Source organism: Myotis lucifugus, unplaced genomic scaffold (genome assembly GCF_000147115.1).
Source record: "Myotis lucifugus unplaced genomic scaffold, Myoluc2.0 scaffold_118, whole genome shotgun sequence".
Lineage (NCBI taxonomy): Eukaryota > Metazoa > Chordata > Mammalia > Chiroptera > Vespertilionidae > Myotis > Myotis lucifugus.
Genome location: NW_005871166.1, coordinates 3,725,509 through 3,735,191, shown reverse-complemented (window position 1 = coordinate 3,735,191; position 9,683 = coordinate 3,725,509).

The following is a 9,683-nucleotide window of genomic DNA, read 5'->3' as shown; positions in this document are numbered from 1 at the left end:
GGTTGTAGTGACATTTTAAAAATTTTCATTATTCCAGAACATGAACATGGATGTCTTTACATTTATTTATATCTTAAGTTATTTTCAGGAATGTTTTACGGTTTTCATTGTATAAGTCTTTGTCTACCTTGGTTAATTCCTAAATATTTTATTATTTTTTAAAATTTACTTTATCTTTTCATTGTTGACACTATCACAGATGTTACCCATCCCCCCCGTCCCCTTTGACCACCTCCACCCAGCCATTGCCCCCGCCCCACACACACACATGGTCTTCACCACACTGTTGTTTGTGTCCATGGGCTATGCTAAATATTTTATTATTTTTAATGCTACTGTGAATGAAACTGTTGTCTTGATCATAATCAGAAGTCTCCTGACAAAGAAAAGCTTCGAATCTGATGGCTTCACTGGTGAATTTTGCCAAACACTTAAAGAATTGCTAACACCAATCTTCATCAAACTTTTCCAAAATTTAAAATAAGAGAATACTTCCTAACTCATTCTGTGATTGCAGTGGTGCCCTGATATCCAGCCAAACAAAGACACTACAAGAAAACTATAGACTGATTTCCTTTGTGAACATTGCTGCAAAATTCTCAAGAAAACTGAATTCAGTAGCATATTAAAAGGATTATGTACCACAACCAAGTGGGATTCAACCCTGGAATTCAAGAATGGTTGAACATACTAAAAGCAATCATGGTACTAGACCTCATTACAGAATGAAGGAAAAACAGAAATAATCATCTCAATTGATGCAGAAAAATACCTGACACATTCAAAACCGTTTCATGATAAAAATACTCAACACAGTATGGATAGGAGAAACTGCCTCAACAGAGTGAAGGCTGTATATGGAAAACACACAGCAAACCTCAGACTCAATGGTGACAAACTGAAAGAATTTTCTCTAAAATCAGGAATTAGGCAAGGATATCTGCTTTGGCTACTTCTAGTCAACATAGCACCGAAGCCCTAGCCAGGCCCATTAGACAAGAAAAAAGTTTTAAACCAAATTGTAAAGGAAGATGTGAAATTATATCTGATCGTAGATAATATGATTTTATATGTAGAAAACCCTAAAGATTACACAAGCACAAATAAAACTTAGAACTAAAACAGTGAATTCAACAATATAGTAGGAGTAAATGTCAACACACAAAATCAGTTTCATTTCTACATAGAATCAATTAACGATCTGAAAAGGAAGTTAAGAAAACATCTACTTTTAAGAATTTATATAAAAATATGTTTGGAGGCAAAAAAGAGGAAATAACATGGTTAACAATAATGTGCATTAGAAAATTTAAATTTTCATTTAAAATATAACTTTCATAATAAACTTTTGTTTTATTTTATTTAAATCTTTATTGTTTAAATGTCATATGTATCCCCTTTTCTTCCTCGTTGACCCCTTTTAGCCTGCCCCCATCCTCTGCCCCAGGCCTTCACCACCCTATTGTCTGTGTCCATGGGTTATGCATATGTGCATACAAGTTCTCTGATTGACCTCTTCCCATCCACCCACCTACCCCTGCCTGCCATAATAAACTTTTAATTCATTTTTATCTTTTTCTCAAAATGACAAATAAATTGAATGCTTTAATTTTATATATGTTAGGGCTCATCTACAGTTTAAGCCTCGTTTTAGGGTTACAATAACTTTCCCAAGTTTTTATAGCTATGTCTTTATCTCTATGTATATGAATAAAGTGCATATACATAACTACATAACCATGTGATTAAAGAATAATGAAAAGAGAACTCTATTAGGCATAAATAATTTTCCTCCTTCGCTCTCCTTCCCAGGAGTTCTCTGGTAATGGACAAATGGGTGGTTTTCCTGGGCTTGATTTTCCTCATCTGTAGAAAAAATATGAAGGTGTGTGTCACCTGGCCTGCACAGGCTGCCACAGAGACTTTCCAGCTGTTCTCCATGATGCTAAAGGGTCCGACAGATTATGCGGGGTAAAATGGGAGGACTGGAGGCTTGAACGTGGGTAGGTTTGTGGTATCATTTGCTATGCATGGGGAGCTTGGACTGGCCGTTTCTATTTCTCATACATAGACAGAGGCTAAGCTTATGTTTGTGCTATAAACTGATACTCAATTTTAAGATTCATTTGACATCAGTATTATACCACTAATGCTGATTATTAAGATGATTAAAAGGACTGGTGCTTTAAAAAGAGGCTTTAAAATATAAACTATACTAATGTTATAATTTAATAGGTATTAATTTAATAATAATTATTTAATTCCAATATTAAAAGTGTTTCTTAATGAAGTGAGTCACAAATGCGCCTCCTGTAAGACCTACATTAGCACTGAAGCAGAGTGGAGCATAAGCAGAGCAGCAGCTTGTCACTTTTTATAAAATGTTTTTGACAAGTGAGAGGGGCAGACTCCATAAGCTTTCTATCCCAGGGCTTCTTGTTCTAGATGTTTAGCTATCAAAATTTAAAAAAAAATACAACTTTAAAAACTAGACTTTGTAGACTTTGCTAATGATCTAGGAGGAGAGAGTCCCTGGTTTTATAGAATTTCATTTGTTTCCAAGATCCACATGACAGTCTAGTTCACCCCTATTTAGGTAGAACGTCATGAAACTCCTGATGAGCTGAAATGTGTGTGTGTTTGTGTGTGTGTGTGTGTGTGTGTGTGTGTGTGTGTGTTTAAACACACACATGTATAGGCAAATAGAGATGTATAGGCAAATCCTTTCTCCCACCATGTGCATACTAGCCATTAAAATCTGCTGCAAAAAAAGAGGGCAATTAATTGTCTCAGTTCAGGCTGCCCCAACAATTTCCCACAGACTGGGTGGCTTCAAAACAAACATTTATTTCCCCAGTTCTGGAATCTTGAAATCCAAGATCAGAGTGCGGGCAAGGTCAGGTTTTAGTGAGTGGCCTCACCTGGTTTACAGAGAGCTGCCTTCTTCCTGGGTCCTCACACACTGGACAGGGAGCCAGCTAACTCTGTGCCCTCTTCTAATAAAGGCACCAACCCCATTCAGGAGAGCTCCACCAACATGACCTAATGACCTCCCCAAAGCCCCACCTCCAAATACCAGCACCTTGGGATTAGTGCTTGAACACATACATTGTGGAAGGCCACAAACATTCAACCCATTGCAGAAATGAAGGGGTTAACGTTCAGTAATGGTTTTCCAAACAATGGGCTGGTTTAGAATAAGGAGATCCGAGAAAGTGAGCCTTAGCAATATTTGCAGGTCCAACCCCTGAAAGTGCCCGGTATGTAATAATTTATTAGAATGCTGAATTTGAATCATCTTCTTTTGGGAATAGAGGCAGAGATGGGGGGGCACCCCTGAAGTGTGGCAATGAGTCATTTATTAATGAGCGAACCCAGATGACTCTTCCACAGCCTCATCTGCATTCGGCTTCACTGTTCTGTGGTCTTTGCCACAGAAATGATGGATGTTTGTCTCTGAGGAAGTAATGGTTTTGCACCAAAAATATATCCTCAGGAAATCATTAAGTATATGCAGTAAGATTTTGTGAGCAGAAAATTATTGAAAAGTTATTTATTATAGTAGAGCACAGGAAACAACTCTAGAGTTAAAAAATAAGGGGGCTATTTAAGTAAATATATAGTATGTCTAAAGAGTAAAATTTTGTATCTAAAAAATGATGCTGTGGAAAATTATTCAATGGCATGGGCGGTTAGTCATTAATTATACTGTTAAGTGACAACAGCACCACAATGCATATAACAGAGAGAGAGATAAACATAGAGCAGACAAGAAAACCTAGATATGCACCCAAATCCCTTATAATAGCAAATTTTTAAAAATGTATTTAGAACATAAATCAATTTACATGCCAATTTACTTCTGTTTTTTAGCCTGTAGTTGTCTGTTTCCACTTTTGACATACTGAAAAGCTTTTCTGAAGAGAGTCAAGCTGACATACAGGGTGGGCAAAAAACAGTTTATTCTTATATGATTCTTTATCAATTATTGTATTATTTTCCAAATGAAAACTGTAAACCTACTTTTGCCCACCCCATACTTAAAATGAAAATTGGATGTTCAGACTTCCCAATACCTTTAGCGCCTTCCTATTACATTGACCATAAACCCCGAACTCTTTCACATGGCCTGCAGGCCCTGCGTGGAATGGCCCTGCACTGCCTCACTCAGCTCCTGCCACATTCACTCCTCCAAGCTTTGCCCAGTGCAGGGTCTCTGAATGTGCTGCTCTCCCTACAATACTTTCCAGGCACTCAGTCTTCAGGTCCCAGATGAAATGCCATCTCCTTAGATACACTCACATTCTCAGCTAAAGTCAGACATGTTGTAGCTTGTATAATTTTTCTGTAATAGTGTCTTTATCAGGTTTTATTTTCTTTATCTGGCCCTTTACAGAAAAAATATTACACAATAAGATTTGTGAAAGTCATAATCATGTCTGTCTTAATCATTACTATACAATGGCTGGCACATAGTAGATACTAAAAATATGTTACATAAATGCGTGAACAAAAATTTTATGTTTTTTGCACACTTACATGAATTATAGTTTTAATCTCTATTGTAATCAGAAGGATCAACAATAGTTTGAGACATTCATTATTCAGGTCTTAATATTTACAGAATATAATATACACTATTAAATCAAGGGCTTCAATGAAACTAGTTCCATTTATTTGTATGTTTACTTTATCAAAATGTGATTTTATGTATTGAGGATTTTCATATATCTAATGATTTTTACGAAAATCTTAGGCCAAATGCTCATCACACCAGTCTCAAATGACAGGAGTAGTTACATAAGATATGTAAACAATCTGGCTTGTCTGTTTACAAAACAAAGCAATAAAATTATATTCTTTTAGTAAAATTAAATATTTTGGGTTAAATAAATATACTTCATTATTATCCATTTTAATTAAAGATGCTAGATTAATAAGCTTGGAAGGAGTTATCATTATAATCTATACCATTCCTGAAAAGGAATAGAATTGCTATGGTTTGTCTTCTTTATTTAAAACATTCACACACACACACACACACACACACACACACGCACAAAACCTGTTTCTCGGAATATTTTGAGCATCTACCATTTGCGACAGTGTATTATCAACTCATTCTCACTTAAAATAGATTTTTAAATTAAATTTGCTTCAAGAGATATTACCTTTTGTGAGGCATTAATTATTTCTAGAAAGAGATAGGGAGACTCAAGATTACAAAGTGCTTCAGATGAATTACAATGAGTGGATGCTTTCTATCCCAGCATGTGCAATTCCAAATCCCATTCAAGAAACCCTCAAAATGTCTGTCAAGAAAAAATGTTGACGTGTTATCTCTTCACTGTAAGTATCTTAGAGAAGGTCAGAACCTGTCTTGAAAGCAATGAACAGTGGTGTGGTTTTGCCCAAAGAGCTGCACAGTCTAAGAAGTTGCTTTTATTAGATCATATTTAAGCTTTGAATGTTAAGATAAAGGCATGTAGTATAGCATAAAGTTATTTGTGTTTTTAAATCAAATGCACACATTTTCTTATTATACCTTCAGTGATCAGGAATTATATGTATGTACTCATTTCTGTGTACTAGTAAAAGAAATATGTAGGCATATACATATGTGTTTATATATCCTCACAACCCTTTACAAGTACACAATTTATTACAGGTATTGAGTACATAAAGGTGTAGGCTACAACTGTGACTCTGGATTTGTGGGCAAGTAATCACTGCTGATAGGAAGTTTTTCTCACCATATAGTATAGGTTCAGATAAACATCCTCTTTCAATTACACACTGATATGAAATGATTAAAAGAAGTCAGCTGTGAACATGATTAGTCTGTGAAGGACTATAGCAAGGCCAAATTGTCCCTGATTTTTAGGTCATGGAATTGGAAGAAAGGGAAATTTCAAGGTAATAAGTAGGTTAAATCAACCTCTATTAAGAGTGACTGTATTTCAGTGATGTTCAGTCCCATTCCACTAAGAGACAACACTATTAAAGCCAATAGATCCTAGGCTTTGCTTATGTAGAGATGAAGAAGTCTCCCACTCTGGTATGAAGGAGTTTCCAGTCTCACAGAGAGAGATGTAAATATAAGAAGATAATTACAGTGCAATGTACCACATAATGAGATAGAGTTGGAATCTGAAATTGGTTTGGAAAGATGAATTAGAGATTGAGGTATAAACTTACTAGTAGAACTAAGAAATACGTTTTCATCAATGGAGGATAAAAATGCTTATTTTTTCGCCCCAAAGGGTTGGTCTGCATAGTTATTTATATAAGATTTTTAAGGAGGTAAAGAACATTAGATTAGGGGATAGCAAAGATGTATCCGTAAATTACAGAATTGGTGAAGAAATGCTTTCACTTTCACCGTATTCATCCCAAGCAAGGAAGAAAGTTAGAGAAGGAAGAACACCAAAAAGTTACTAGTAGATGCTGGCCCATTTCAGTGATTCCAAGAATGACAGAGAAAAAAAAAAAACACAAAAAATAAAAACAAACATTTTCTGACATAATGCTACCAAACCTTTTTTTTTTACTTCATCTTTAGTAAGGAAATTTTAAAATACAAAAAAAGATCACATTATATTCATTTCTAGTTGGCTATCACGGTCACACTATGTGAGGTGACACATATAGTCCTCATTACATCTTAAATGCCAGTGAGACAACATCTTACTCAGTGATTTTAGAGTTTGGTGTCATATAGGACAATAAATTTACTATAGCTGGAATCCTAGGGCTTGGCTCTACTATATACATTTTAGATCTAAAACTCCCAGACTGACTTAATAAGTAGATAATCACCAACGTGCAGTGATTTCCAGCATTTACATTTTTCATGCATTTTCTTTCCTCTCTCCAATTTATTTTTTTCTTTCCCAAGCAGAAAAGGGGATAAATTGATAAAAAGAGATATAAAAGTAAGTAAGGAAGAATAAATATTCAGATTAATTTGATGATGAGCTATAAGAAAAATTGAGAAAGAAACTAATACTTCATTCCAGTTCCTCTTGGAAGAAATGAACAAGGATTTGATAGTGGACCTGTTTATTCATGGACTAAATAAAAGGAGGGGGAAAAAAGAAATGGAAGGCTCTAGAAAATCATCATACCCATTTTCATCCATTTAATGACTATTTATTGTAGGTAGTAAATGGCTCAATGTTTTCAAACAGGAATGTGCAAGAGGAATTTGAAGGCTCAGTATCCATACTCAGAAGTTATGAAGTGAGGCCAGGGTAGGTCAGGCACCTGCTCGGGGGGCTCTGATGTAGTGGTCCACAGGCCACACTTAAAGAATGCTCTGTGTAGAGCCACCTCTTCCGTCACTTAGCCTTTCTAAATACAGCAGTTGAGTGGCAAACATTTTGTAAGGGGAAAGTCATCTCTACTAACACAGGCTGTGTCTATTGCATTTGAAGCTGGCTAAATCTTCCCTCACTAATATAAAGTGATGAATTGCTGGAGCAATAATTATATATTTTGAAAAGCATTCTCCATTATTTTATTGTTGGATTGCATTTGTAAATATTCATGTATGTCTAATACTAAATCTTACTAAGTACAAGAGCTAGGCTTGGGCACCATGGAAGAAGATATAGAAAAGAAAAAAGGGAAAGACAAAGATTTGACTTGAAGTTCCACTGCCTATTTCTTGGTTAAATGACCTTTAGCAGTTCTTCTCTACCCAAAATCAAGGAAATCAACCACATTGTCACTCTATATCCCTTTCAAACCTTAAATTCAATAATTATGTTAACAAATAAGTATATTTGTTTAGTTAGTTATATATTTATAATTATTATAGAACATGTTTACTTAAATATGGTGCTATAGTTAAATGTCATGTGAATAAAATAAAAGCAGGCCACTTTAATATATTTCATTTGTGCTTTTGTCATGATAATTATATCTAAAATGTGGTATTGATCTAAAAATGATCATTTGATCAGTTTGATAATATAGAAATTCATATATTACATAATTATCAGGGAATGTTGATTTCATAAGGTAAGAAAAATTTCCTTAATTATGTAACAAATAGTTATTAGTTTCCTGAAAAAAATGGCAAGCTATTATTTCATTTTTCTTGTTGAACTCTTGGATCTCTGAAAACACTATGCCACCTTGTTCTAGACTTCTGTAAAAATATCCATTCATACCTCTCTTCCAGACAGCTCAATCGTTACCTCCTGTGTGATACCTGTGCCCCTTGTATGACTTCCCATTATTGTGCATATTATATTGTTTGCAATTTACATTCCTGTTTTGCCACTAAACTGTGAGCATCATAAGAGTATAGAAAATATAATCAGTAATATTGTAATAACTCTGTATGGTGCCAGGTAGGTAACTGAAATATTGAGGGAACACTTTGTAAAGTATATGATTGTATGTATAACACTATGCTATACATCTGAAACTAATATGTAATATATATATATATATATATATATATATATATATATATTTTTTGATTAATTATATACTTTTGATTAATTAAAAAATGGTATCTTAAAAGAAATAGAATCAATTGTATTTGTCACTATATCCCTCATCCTGGAGAAAATCTGTAGCACAAGGTAGGTTCTGAATGGATGTATGTGAATAAATCCATAGTAATTTCAGATAATTTTATTGGTTAACTCTTTAGTCAGGAGGAAGGAAACCGAATTTTGACCCTTAGATATGAACCACTGAACACTATATTGAACCATAATCATAAGAATGTCTGAGAGTACCCACATTTTCCCCATGAAAACTACTATTTTAAACTAGCAAACAACAGATTCTAACAACAAAGTATTCAGTGTTCCTAATTTGCTGATACCTTGAGAATGTGGTTAGTAGCTTACGTCCTAATTCTGCTGTTTATTAACTATGTAATGATAGGCAATTTATTTTACCTATCTAACAATACTTGCCTTGTTTCTGGACTGTTAATGGAGAGAAAAAACAATATCTACTTCTCCTAAAGTATGTAAGGGCATTAAAATATTTGGATTCAGTGCCTAGCAATTAGGAAGCGTTTAATTAATGTAAAGAATTAGAGATTATACCCTCTTGATTATAATGGAAAATTCTTGATTACAAAGGAATCTTAGATTATAAAAAAAACTAGAGGCCTTGTGGGATGTCCGACTGCCGGTTTAGGCCCAATGAATGAATTGAGCCTAAACCGGCAGTCGGACATCCCCCTCACAATCCGGGACCGCTGGCTCCTAACCACTTGCCTGCCTGCCTGCCTGATTGCTGCTAACCACTGTGTCTGCCTGCCTCATCATCCCTAATCACTCGCTTGCCTGCCTGATTGCCCCTAACCACTCTGCCTGCCTGCCTGATTACCCCTAACTGCTCACCTGCCCGTGTGATCGCCCCTAACCCCTCTGCCTGCCTGCCTGATCGCCCTTAACCACTCTGCCTTCCTGCCTGATGCCCTTAACTGCTCGCCTGCCTGCCTGATTGGCCCTAACCACTCTGCCTCAGTCCCTGACATGGCGGCTTCATCTGGAAGGACATCTGGAATGATGTCCGGAAGGTCGTTCAGCTGTCCGGTCTCATTAGCATATTATGCTTTTATTATTATAGATGTCTATACTAATTAATTATTCAATATAATTTTTAATATTGGCTTGAGATAGCCTTTTTAATCATGTTAAAGAATTATC